We start from the raw sequence: 13,577 nt of genomic DNA on the forward strand, positions 1-13,577 counted from the left end.
GAAGAAGAGGGTGGAATGTTCTAGAATTCCCTAAAGCACTGAGGTAGCTGCCTTCTCCTTTTCTTGATGGGCTCCTCACCTGAAGTGAAGCCCAATTTCTCTACCACATTTCCATCTTTGTTGTTGCTGCATTCTTGCTATTCCTCCTTACTACTGTAGACAGCTCTTAGCTATGATGTCTACATTTACCTTTCAAAAAATATAACACTTTCATGTATTTAAAAAGTCTTTGTGCACTGACTATGTTCAGGAATTTTTCTGAGCCCTTAGTTTTTTTGTTTTGTTTTGTTTTGTTTTTGTTTTCTAATTTAGCTTCTATAGTTCTCAGAGATAGGAAATTCTATATACGCTTTAAAGATAAGATACTTGTTAGTATTCAGGAATCTGTATTGGTCTGTCCTTGGGGTTCTGACAGAATGTCCTCAGTTGCAGCCACTAAGAGCACCACCTGTGCACATCCTCTATGTTCCATTTTGAAAAGGCCCTGCCTATCTCCCATCTGCCTCTCTTTCTCTTGCTCTGCTTCTCTGCCTGTTTCTCTGTTTCTCCTTCTCTCCCCCCTCTCTCTTTTCTTCTGCTACTACTGTCCCCAGAGGCTGGTCTCCCCTCTCATTTCCCCCCATTTCCAATTCACTTTGCCCCAGTAAAAAACTCCCACCACCCAAGCTCTGTTTATTGGTGTCTTTCTCTTAAGTGCCACTTGTTTTTGTTTTTGTTTTTTTAAATTACAACAATGCTAAGTTGTTAAACTTTGTCTACGGTCACAGACAAGTAAATGCCCAAGTTAGAATAGAAACTCAGGCTATCTACCCCGCAGGGTTTGCATTGTAACCATGCCACAGGGTGTATTACTGGTACCTACTATATCACCTGAAGGGGTCACTATTTCTGGTTTTCTATTCTTGTCTTTGGCAGTGAAATTTCCAAGTCCACTCAACTGGGTCATAGTACTCAGATATTTGGTCAAATGTTATTCTGAAATTTGTCTGTAAGGGAGTTTTTGGATGAAATTTACATAGATGTATATTGTCTTATCATAAGGGTGAGACTCAACCAGTCATTTCTTTGTAGGCCCACATAAAACAACAAGCAAGGATTTTTCAGTCATTGTCTTCCTGCTTCAGGGACATCATCAGCTCTTTCCAGCCTTGTGTTTGGACTTGGACGACATTGATCTCCCAAGTCTCCAGCTTCTATGGACCTCTCTATCAGATTCTGCACTCAGGAAGCTCTTGCCAAATGGTTCTGCTTCTCTGGGAAACTGACTCACAGAGCCTCCTGGGCTTACAAGTTCCTAAAGGCTAAGTCCCAGGGTCTCTTCTTTACCTGAATTTTGTTTGTTTTCTAAAGAAAAACTTCCTACTAACCATCTTCATACCAATAATATCTCTTGGATTCACATTCTAGCTCAAAAGTATCTAGATGCCGGGCTCATATAGCTAGTTGAATGCTTGAGTGTACACTTGCTTATCTCAGGGATACCTAGAGGCAACATGCACAAAAGCAGATTCATGACCCTAGTTCTCCTTGGTGTTCCCTGTGTATCTGGAAGACTGGAAATGCTTTTAACACTGCCTTACCTCTGTTCCTAATCCACCAGTATGACCTGCTAGTGTCACTGCAGAAAGTTCCCATATGGTCACTTCTCTCTGTAATCACACCTTCCTGTACTCTGCTATGAGGAGCTCCTCTTGATTTCTCTGAGGGTGACCTGCAGTCATAATGATCTTCCTAACCTGCCAAGCCAATCAGATCACTCAGTGCCACCACCAGCTAGGGCGGCTCGCAGGACTCCATGTGGCCTCCTCCTGCAGTAATGCCCATGCTGTTCATTACACTAAAGCTACTCTGACATCTTATCTTCAGTTTCTCAAAGTGCTTCCTATCATATAGGTCCTTTCTAGCTATTATTTAATTGTTTTTATTTTAGTTTCTAAAATCCAGAACATTCTGACAATCTTCCAAGATCTCTGTTACCACACTGAGGGACACTTTCAAGGGAGATTTTAGGTGTCCTTCTAACAGGCTAATCAAGTTCTTTTATCTTGCAAGATCATAATATTTATCTAAATTAATATGAACACTAACAGATAACAATACATTGAGTATTAGTTAAAGTTTGAGAATCAACCACAGTGTTAATGACTTAAAAAGCATGGCATTTAAATATTATCTAACTAAATTTACAGCATAATCTGAGAAACAAGGCAGTATCATCTTTCTTTGTGGTCTTGATCTTTGTTGTCTTGTAGGAGGAACCAAACTGCCTAAGCCACGAACTGAGTGCACTTTCAGTCGTGTGATTGTTTAATTCTGAATACTTGGAGCTCCCAGAGGATTTAGGATTGGAGTGAGCTGAAGCCAGGGCTGTTACTGATCAGCCCTGTTAGAAGCCAGCTTGGCATGTACAATGTGCCCACTATGTGTTTGCTGATTGGGATAATGAGTATTTGAATGAGTAATGAAGTAGGACACATTTTCATATGGAAACTAACAGGGTATTCCTTTTGTTCTGTGATCCAAATCAGTCACCTCTGAGACTGTTTACAAAATTCTAGACAGATGCTTGCAAATGAGAAAGATGGCATTCACAGTCCTGGAGATGGCATAGAGCACCCTCCATCTTCATTTTGATGGCCATCTGTCCCACTTCCAAATGAGGCACCAATTCAGTTTAACTCACAATTCGAGATGAGCCCCCCTCCTGCCTCAGCCCCAGTCTTCTGGGGCTTTCAGAAAGGAAGAATAGAGGAACTCACACACACTCCCAGGGACACACAGACACGTCAGTCAGTTGTTGAAGAAGCCTCATCGTTCTGAGTCTAAACACAAGAGGGCTATTTCTTACTCATGTAGCAGCCTAATGTGGGTTTAATGCTGCTCGCCCCAATAGATTTCCCTCTATTGATTCAGGAGTACAGCTTCACCTTGCTGGGACTCTCCAGTGCTACCACCCAGTTCTCCCACCGTGTGCAGCAAAAGAGCCTGGGAAAGTACATTTGCTTCCTCAAAACTCTGGCCCCAGATGAAGCACATCATTTCCACTTGCGTTCTTTGCTAGAGAGTTCAGCTGTAAAGACTTCTAAGGAAGGCTAGAAAATGCTACTTGCCAATGGGTAAAGAAAAAAAGGGGGGAGGGGGAAATTGTTGAGCAAATTTCTGGGTGTCTTTGCTCTACTCTATCCAATCAAGCAAGGCAAAGGAATGCCTGAAATCAGTACACAGAGCTTTGGAATGTTGATAGGGAAGCACTGGGGAATAACTTTCAACATCTAAAAGGCCTGTGGTTAAAGAACAAAAAACAGGGGAGTTATTGATAGGAAAAGGTAACATGCAACAGTCATAACCAAAATGAACTGAGATTGATGCCAAGAGGATGAGGGTGGGGAGGAGTGAGGATGGGGAGGAGTGAGGATGGAGAGGAGTGAGGATGGAGAGGAGTGAGGATGGGGAGGAGTGAGGATGGGGAGGAGTGAAGATGGGGAGGAGTGAGGATGGGGAGGAGTGAGGATGGGGAGGAGTGAGGGTGGGGAGGAGTGAGGATGGGGAGGAGTGAGGATGGGGAGGAGTGAGGATGGGGAGGAGTGAGGATGGGGAGGAGTGAGGATGGGGAGGAGTGAGGATGGGGAGGAGTGAGGATGGGGAGGAGTGAGGGTGGGGAGGAGTGAGGATGGGGAGGAGTGAGGATGGGGAGGAGTGAGGATGGGGAGGAGTGAGGATGGGGAGGAGTGAGGATGGGGAGGAGTGAGGATGGGGAGGAGTGAGGATGGGGAGGAGTGAGGATGGGGAGGAGTGAGGATGGGGAGGAGTGAGGATGGGGAGGAGTGAGGATGGGGAGGAGTGAGGATGGGGAGGAGTGAGGATGGGGAGGAGTGAGGGTGGGGAGGAGTGAGGATGGGGAGGAGTGAGGGCGGGGAGGGGTGAGGATGGGGAGGAGTGAGGATGGGGAGGAGTGAGGATGGGGAGGAGTGAGGATGGGGAGGAGGGAGGATGGGGAGGAGGGAGGGCAGGATGGAGTGGAGACAGGAAGGGATGAAGGCAGGGAAGGCATAAGAATGTAAAGGGAAGTCAGCTTTTGTATGTGTCAGAGATCAACCAGAAATTATTTTAATAATCTTTTTGCCTTGCCTTTCCTGTCTTCCTTCTCTAAGTAATTAAATAACAAACAGCTCCAACCCTTCACCACAAGTATCTTAGCCCCTAATGTGAAGATATGAAATAATTAGAGGATGTGCTGTGTAAGGAGTTTAATGCTGTAGACAACTTCTGTTTTCAAGACTGAGCTAATTATAGAGGATGAGGCGGAATAAAGGGATGGCTCACAATGAGCAGAGCAGTGCTTCCTGCAAGGCAGCTTGGTCCAGGCGCTTTGTTGAGCTGTGTCTGTGTTAGACCAACAGTCACCTGGGATTCATCTTTTAGAAGAATCCTTTGAAGACTTCAGAAACTCCAGATCTGTCCATCTCCTACTTGACTGTGTTGATAGAATACAAGACTTTAAAATCCAGTTTAGTGGTAGAGGGCACACAGCAGGCCCATATGGAGAAGGAGCCTGCTGTGTGGTGCTCTCCCACTCCGTGGCTTGGTGATCATATTCGGTGAGCTCTTTCTCACATTCTTGCAGAGCTGGGGCTGTATTGAAAACTGGCTTTTAATCTTAGATCCATTTCCTTCTCTTCTTCCCTTTTCCTTTCCTTTATCAAGATCTCATTCACTTCAAATAAAAACCCTTAAGTGAACGTTCAGAATGCTACAAGAATGGCTGAGATACCAGATGAATGCATTTCCTCTAAACCCTGGAAAGCCCAATAAAGGGCATGACCACATCAGTGGCTCCAGCTGAGCAGTGTCAGGGATGAGGAAGTACCTGGGCAGTCTAATCCCAGGAGGCATCCTCAGAGGGCTGACTCAGCTCTTCCCTTCCAAAGAAAATAAACTGTATGCCAGGACACAATGTGCCTTTTGCTGTCTGGATGTGTATGTGGAGGGGGCAGTAGTATTCTGTTTGCAAACAAGATCTTAAATGCAAAAGACAAACACTAAAGGTTCTGTGAACAGTCCTTTAAAAGTTTGTACCTTTTCCTGGATTTTGTTGGCAGAAAATTAGGAATCGATACGAAAAGTTAAGAGTTCAAAAACCTCCCAATATTACACATTATTCATTGGAAAATATTGTGGGCTGCCCTTCCTAGTCTTCAGTGCAGCTCAGTGTGGGTTGAAAAGAAGAAAGCCCTTAGCTCCCAAACAGGCATTAGGATTGCATTATCATATCAATAGCCCACATGCAAAGTTCTTGATAAAAACGCTTACAATCTAGAGGCATTCGATAAAATATGAGAGTTTGATTTGGGTAAACAAATCAAAGGCATTTTCAGTCAAACTACTTAATCTGTTTAAGGCACTGCCAGGAATATAAACATCAGAGGAGCCAAGCATGGAGGCAGCTTGGGGTAGGAGAATCTCTGAAGATTGCTCCTTTTTCCTAATTTACTGTAATCTAGCCATGTTGGCCCTCTTTCAGTGCTGGGAGGCAGCCAGGACTAAGGCTTCTGGTGTGAACATCCCCTATGATTTATCACCAGTCCTCTTTGCAGATACCTCTTGGAATGGGTGGGGCAGGCTCAGTTCTATACAGTATTAACAAAAGCTTCCTCACTGTGCTGGTTTGATACACTTGATCCTGCTGTTCACAGTGGATTGCTGGGGCCCTTTGAGCGATAGAGGCTCCAAATGAGAGAGCAACCCCATCTCGAGTCAGATCACAAGATAGACTGCCACAGAGAATGGGATCTATGATATGTCCGGAAACTGAGGTGTGTGGGACCAGTTCTTTAGGTTCTCATACCTTGGCTGGCTTCCCTTTCTACAACAGGTTGCAGTCATTCATACAATCTGAGAACTTGTGTTTCTTCCTGGTTTTTGTCACAGTTAGTAGTTGTCTTATTGGTTTACTGTTTAGTTTTGTGTTTAGTTGGTTTCCATTGGCCTCTTAGATCCCTACAAGGAAAGACAGTGTGGGCAGTTTGACTCTGTGCTCTATTTTGCCTTGTGTATTTAAATACTCAATACATTGGTTTAAATTTGGAGACTCCTGTGGTTATAACAGCATGAATGTCAGTTGACATCTGCCCTTTGGGGTGCATGATGATTCCATTCCACCATGCCTTATCTTACCTCTGGCCTTGAGATGACAGGGCAGAGATAGAAATAGACTGGGAATGTTATCAAGAAGAAAAGGCTCAAAACCCACCCACTAGAGCATCATAGAAGTCAGAAAGGGTAGTGAAAACCAATATAGCTGCTGCAAACTGATGTAAACAAAGACAAAGAGGAAGGACCACAGTGCATTGGCATGTTGTTGAGTTTGATTTTGGAAAATCGGCTTGCTGGGATTAACTCAGAGCTCTCTCCCACCCTGCACTGGCAGCTGTTCTCATGGTCCAGCTAGCACTTAGAAGGTACTTGGAGACAGCTGGTCATTTCATGAGTAAAGAAACTGTAGTTTAGACAAGATATGAGATCAGTCACAAGTCATAAGAAGGTTATGGTAAGAAGCAAGCAGAATCCAGTCCTCTTGAGGGACTGTGCTCTTTTCTCCAACCACATTGCAGAAAGTTTGCCAACAATTTTATGCTATTTAGAGCAAATGACATATAAGGATGTTTTCCTTATTATTCCCTTTAGTAAAATTATTTTAATACCATTTGCATTTATATATTTTTAATAATCCTGCCATCATTTTAATATACAAATTTTGTATGTTTAACTGAGTAAGAAGTGACTGAAGCACAATTGCCTTGTGAGGCAAGGTTATTTCAGCAAAGATTCAAGAAACAATTAGCAATGGCCTTGAAGGAATGGATTTTAAATAAGAATTGTCTCAGGTTACCTGAAGGAAATCGGTGGTCCCCAGGAATTTATTTTCAAGGAGGCCATTTACTAAAACCAGTTCAAAACTATAAATATGGTTTTTAAGGCTGCCTTTCTCAGCAAGGGTATTTTACATGCACGTTAGGATTTAATTAAATAAATAAAACTTCATTTAGGCAACAGGAGAGCCAAAGGCTTAATGAGGGTGAGAGTTACCCAAGCTCTAGTGAAACAACCTTACTTTCCAAGTGGTGGCCAAGTATATCAAGAGAGGGTAATAAAATGATGATCAGCATTTCTTATCACTCACTAGCTACTAGACTTCTGATCTTGTAGCATTGTGCTGACTTTCCTCAGTGACTAGCTCCACAAATGAGCAGCAAGCTCTTCTCCTACCTGCTGGACCACACCTGCTGCCTCTGCTTTCTTCTCACCCCAACTGCAGACAGCATCTAGCGTGGTCTCCATTGGTCGGCAGAGACTTGAGAGGCTCACTCCAGAAGCTGCTGTTCACCAACTTGCAGAATCCTAAGTAGACATGAGAAAGAGGGAAAGTGTTACATATAACAGAAGCTGGTTGGATTTGAGAGAACAAAGGTAGGATTCCCCAATTTAAAAAGATTTCCATTTAGCAGAATGGGATATGGGCACGTTGAAGAAAAGTTTCAAAAATTTAAAAAGCAGAAAAGAGAGTTTGAGTCAGTTCCAGGGCAGCATGAGAAGGCCAGTTGAGTAGACAGAAGAGAAGCAGTCTGGGTGTGAAGTGACAAGGGATGTGTCTGTGGGGTGACCATGTGACCTGCTGGAGAGCCAGCTGTGACTCAGGCTGAACTGGCAGTTGTCATTGATGCCATAAGAAAAAAGGCACAATGATGATGCCATGACCAGATTTTCAAGGAAACAAGAAATATGAACTTGATGTGGACTTTCTTGAGTTGTACAAGGTAGGATTTAATTCATTAGATAAAACTTAATATAGGCAACAGTAAAGTCAAAGCCTTAATGAGGACCAGAGTTAACCATGCTCTAGTGCAACAGTCACACTTGCCAAGCAATGACGGATTGCATCCAGAGACGGGAAGCTGATTGAGCAAGGCAAAGCTAAGGTGTCAGGGAGCAGTGTCACCTCTTTCCAGTAGGATCTTTACTTTTACTTGTGGCCACTCGAAGACTGGCTGAAACTGATCAGATCTGCTTAAATAATTGGTTGAGGGCCAATAAAAAACTCCCTTTCCTTGATCTGATTCTGGGTTTTCAAACTGCCAGTGTTCAAAGTTTCCTGATGGGGGACTGGTGGGATTCTAGTCTCACCATTCATAGTTGGAAGGGTGCTGAGAAAATTTATGACTACAATGCATATTTTTGTAGAACAAATTCTAATTGTTCTTTTTTTTTGGTGGTGGTGGGGGAAGTTTGGAGACACAGTTTCTCTGTGTAGCTTTGGAACCTGTTTTGGAACTCATTCTGTAGACCAGGCTGGCCTCGAACTCACAAAAATCTACTTGCTCCTGCTTCCTGAATGCTGGGGGATTAATGGCCACAATTACCTGGCCTCTATGGGTAACTAGTGTGGCTTCTGGGATTAAAGATGTGTGCCACCACTGCCTGGCTACTATGGCTAACTACTGTGGCTAGCTTTGCACTCTGATCTTCAGGCAAGCTTTATTTGTTAGATCATAAATAGAATACCACCACATATTGTTCCATATCTGTAGCAGGACTCCAATCCTAGGATCTGTTTGGATGGATTTGAGCCAGAGAAGTTATCTGTGAGGAGGTAAAGGTGGCATATGAACAGAAGCATTGTCTAGTGGGTCTCCTGGAGTCATATGCTGGTTCAAGTTGGTAAATACAATCTGATTGTCTTTACATGGCTGTTATTTTTAAGTGATGGATGTGTTTAGATTGGGTTTAAATATAACTTAACCTCTAAGTCCTACATGCAAAACAAGGGAAACAACAGCACCTGTATCATTGAGTTGAACTGAGGAAAAAATAGTATTTGCACAAGGGAAGCAAACATGCTCACTATATTGGTAACAAGTGCTAAGTAGTATTTGTAGCAATTGCACATTACTGAATGTGGATTATACTTGAATATCATTATAATTGTTAGCTACCACTATCACCAGAGTCTTCTTAGGTTTTTACATTATTTGTCCTTTGAGAACTAAACACCTTGTGCAGAGTATTTAGAGGAGACATTGATTGAACACAGGTCTATTCAGCCTGTCATTGCTTAGTCCACCTCTCCAGAGCTCTGTCAGTGTTCAGCTCAAGGTATCCTTCATGTAGTCAAAAGCAGCAAATTGAATCTGGTCAAACATCAAATACTACAAAGAAAAACCATAGCAAGCATTCTAAGTCCCTACAATACTTGGTAATGTCTTATCATATGAAAATCTGCATTATTCTGAAATGAGATTGTACCATATAACTAAGAACAGATGAGAGTGTGTAGTTGATTTTTAGGCTATATGAATTTTACATATAAACAGAAAAATTCCACAGTTTTTAGTACATTATTTGCATGGTAAAATAATTTCTATAGACATAACTTTTAATAACTAAAATGAGTATTGAATGTTGAACTCAGGAAAATAACACCTGGAAGATTTTTTTCTCTGGAATATTAAATGTTTACCTTTGCTTTTATAAAAATCTATGTAAAAGAAAGAGCTAAATATAACATAAAAGTGAATTATGTACAGTGCTAACACTGAACATTTAAAAATTATTGACTGATGAAAAGGAAGGAAGCAAAGGTTGAAGGAAATGATGTAAATAAGCAAAACCATAAATGACACCCTATACCAGCCACTCTTAATTTATTCTTAACACAACATTACAACCACAAAAAAGAATGTGGAAAATTTACAAGTTTTTAATTTTACTTGTCTGTGGGCAGATATTGTCATTTAACATTTAGACATAACTTGTATTTTGGCTACAATTCTGACATTGTTATGCTGTTATTGTTATTATTTATTATCAGCACATTGAAAAAATTAAAGTTCACCAGACAAGGTAAAGGAAAGTGTGTGTACCGGGGTAGGGGAATGTTTCTTTTAAACAGAATAATTCATTTCCACCAATATCAGGGAACTAGAAACCAAAACACACTTTGATGCATTTTTGTTGTACTTTAGGTTAAACTTAATATTGTCCTAAAAGGTAATGACATCTATTTCATAGAAACAATGTAGAACATGGATACATGCCTTCTAAGACAAGAGGAAAAATTCAAACCACTTTCTAGTTTGACTTCTCCCATGCAATTTCAGTAATTAAGCTAGAGGCACTGCAACTTTCTAGGATGTAAAATACAACTCCATTCAGATGCTAGAATACAAAACAGTATTTCAAAGTCAAGTAGAAATTAATTTGTCCACCGTCTATCCTTTTGGGTAATTGCCATTATTGCTATTTCTCTTTGGGTGAATCACTGAAAACTGACTACATAAATTGTTGTGTTTTTTATAGGGAAACGACTTAGACTCAACATTTTAATTTAATTTTCACTCTACCAGACTTAGGAGTGATAGTTCTTCTAGTGCATTATTCTATTACATTTCATCAGCATTGTCCTTTCTTTTTAGTTCCCTTTGGCAAGAAGAAATCTTGCCGGTGCCAATTATGGCTGAGAAATTTACTTGTTCTGTGAGAATATTTACAAGTGTGAGCTAAGTGAGAATCTTAGTGACATATCAGGGTAAATAAGATAGCAGTAATTTGGACATCAGGGTTAGCTTCTCCAGTCTTCCTCCCTCCTTCTGTGGTAACAAAGGACTGTGCATGTGAATTTCTAATCTCAGCTTCTGGCTACACTGGGTCAAGCTTTGTGGGATAAAGGAAGCGCATGGAGACCAACAGAATAAAACAGAACATACTGCTCAGTTGCTGATTTACCAGCTTATCGAAGTAATTTCTGTGACTCAGTGGGAAACCAGGTGGAGAAAACTGCTGATCTCATTAGCTAGTGGATTTAGGTGAGGTAACAGAGGGCTTCCCAGCTCTAAATTTCATCAATAATGAGCTTCATGTTCTCTTTGCCATAGTGGGCATCTCTGAGAAACAGACTCCGAGACTCCAAGACGTCTGTGCAGGAAGTCCATTAGGGCCTGTTGGTAGGAACAACCCCTCCTGCAGAGGTGAGGCTAGAGTCGCCATCACAGCAGATCCGGGGTGGGCCTCCAGGCTAGTGTGGGCTATAGCCTGCTTGCATGGGCTCCACAGGGCAGAGTGTACCCATCTCTTCCCAGCATCAGGTTTAGTCACTTCGATGCTGGTGGGGATGGAGCATTTGTAACATAGTCATAAGTAAATGCTAAGAATCAGGGTCTCCAGTCTAACCCTCATTCCCTGGAAAGCTGGTGGATCAGTAAATTTTGAATTAGATAGAATGTTTCTATATGTCTCCATGTCCAGATTCCTGCAATCAGTTCTTATTTTCATATGGGTTATAGAAAGGGAATTATATATTATATTAGGAGTAATATACAAGTTACTATTTTATCCCTACTGTGCTGCCAGAGATATGTATGTCTGCCTTTCTGAAAAATGGGTACCACCTGATGTAATGATCTCCAAAGTCTCTGTGATGTTGTCAAAGTTTAAGTACTAGTGCTGACTCAGCCATGTCCTGAAAAAATATAATTACAAGAAAACCTGAAATGATTTAGTTAGATGATATTACCATTCTCCACCAATAAACCTGCTTACTTATCCCAATGAGGTAGAAGGACACTAATTATAGCATTCTTTGTTTAATAATATCATTAATATTTTTGGAGCCAGTGCAAGGAATGATGCCTCCAACATTTACAGTGAGCTTCCCTACCCAATTAATGTAAAGTAGATAATCCCTGGCAGACATGTTCAGAAGTTTGTCTCTCTCAGATCCTGTTACCTTGATTAGCAATATTAACCACCACAATTCCTTTCTGTATTATCCGTTATTTCATAGAATGATATTGTGCTGTGTTTTATATATATTGTTACTTTATTCTCAAAGCTGGGAATATAAAAGAACTTGTACTAACTTTTGCGTATGTGGAATGCATACATGAAAGTGTATGTCTGTATGTTTTTGCAGACACACGTGTGTATTGGTATGCAAGTTCTTGTGTGTGCAATCATGTGGTGGCTCAAGGTTGATGTTGAGCGTATTCATATATAACTCTCCAACTTATATATCAAGGCTGAAACTCTCACTAAACCCAGACTCTGGGGACTCTCATTTCTGCCTCCCATGGACTGAGATTAAAGGAAGGTCACCCCCACACACATAGATTTTACCTGTGTTCTCAACTCTAGTCCTCATGCTTCACTGCAAGCATTTTACCTACTAAGCCATCTTCACAGTCCTGTGTCCCTTTAAGGCAGATGTAATTCAGGTGACAAGGGACTTTGATGAAGTTGAAGCTTCTGTTTGTCTAAAAGGGCTCTTGAGTGATGTAGCATGGATTCCTAAGAATAATCTGATCTTCTCTTCAGATTTTAAATGGAGCTACTCTTTCAGTAATTCAACAGCTGTTTTCCCATTTCACTTTATGTGTAATTTAAATGCTAGATCCTAGAGATTTAAAATGAAGAAAAAAGTTCAACCTATTTTTGAGGCCTAACATTCAAGTATATATTATGTCACGAATCATTAAAAATTATGATAAAAATTCATGATATTTTGGGGATACAAAAGTTTTAATGACTTAGAAAATATAAGCCTTTATTAAGTGAGTTATTTGCAAATAATTCTGTACACTCAAGTGTTACGATAAATCTTTCTGCCATAAGCTGCCCGAGCCCTACCGCCACATGGGCAGTCTCCGCCAGCCGCCTGAGTTTTGCCCACCATGTGGATAGACAAAATGATACAGAGACATATTGGTACAATGCTGCTTGGCCAATGACTTGGATTTTTCATCTGTTAGCTCAGTCTTAATTATCATAAACCCATATATTTTTATAAGACTTATCTTATCAGATGCCTTATTGGTGTCCCTCCTTGTCGGTGGCTCATATCTAGCCCTTGAGGAGGAAGGGGAAAAGGGGACACTTCCTGCCTGGATCACCACTTCTCTACTACATTTCCCAGAATCCTCTTTGACTCCTAGTCCTGTCTAACTTGCTGTTTCATTAGCCAAACAGAACTTTATTTAACAATCAATAAGATAAACATACACAGAAGTACTTCTCCCATCATCTCCTCTTTTCTGTCTAAAATAAAAAGAAAGATAACTTATCTTTTATAATAACTGAAGAAAACTATAACTATAACTATCTGTCTTTAACTCTATCAAAGACCATGGAACGAAAATATATAAACTCTAGAATTGACAGAGACATCTGCTGTCTGGACAGTCATCCATAGTTCCTCTGTAACGTTGGGGCATCCATCTTTAGCCTATAAGCCATAGTGTGTCTGGCACAATTCTCCATTTCAACAGGAACCCTTCAGTACTGTCATGTTTTGTAAGTTTAGTAGTCATTTTCTTGTGGGTCCTACATGTCCAGTTCATACAGCAACAAAAAGCCCAGGCAAGAGCAGTTTTTTGCCCATATGGCTAATCTTGCCATGTTGAAAGCAAACTCCATAACGAGTTTCTTAGATGCCCATCCTCCTTTCTGATGTAATTGGTGTGCCAGGAGCAGTTGTGTCTCATTGCCAAGAAAAACCCCAAACCATTTAAATGTCATATTTTTGTAGG

The 13,577-nt window shown here is 41.1% G+C and overlaps 1 protein-coding gene across 2 annotated transcripts in view; it reads right to left on the reverse strand.

Annotated features, from left to right (window-relative positions):
- Positions 1-13,577, reverse strand: part of B3galt1 (beta-1,3-galactosyltransferase 1) — a 541,119-nt gene that overhangs the window by 42,763 nt on the left and 484,779 nt on the right. For both annotated transcript variants that reach the window (XM_035446703.1, XM_027420257.2), the window contains one exon: positions 7,267-7,398. The gene's annotated coding sequence lies outside the window, so the exon portion shown is untranslated. The remainder of the gene's footprint in view (positions 1-7,266; positions 7,399-13,577) is intronic.

This window comes from Cricetulus griseus, chromosome 6 (genome assembly GCF_003668045.3).
Source record: "Cricetulus griseus strain 17A/GY chromosome 6, alternate assembly CriGri-PICRH-1.0, whole genome shotgun sequence".
Classification (NCBI taxonomy): Eukaryota; Metazoa; Chordata; class Mammalia; order Rodentia; family Cricetidae; genus Cricetulus; species Cricetulus griseus.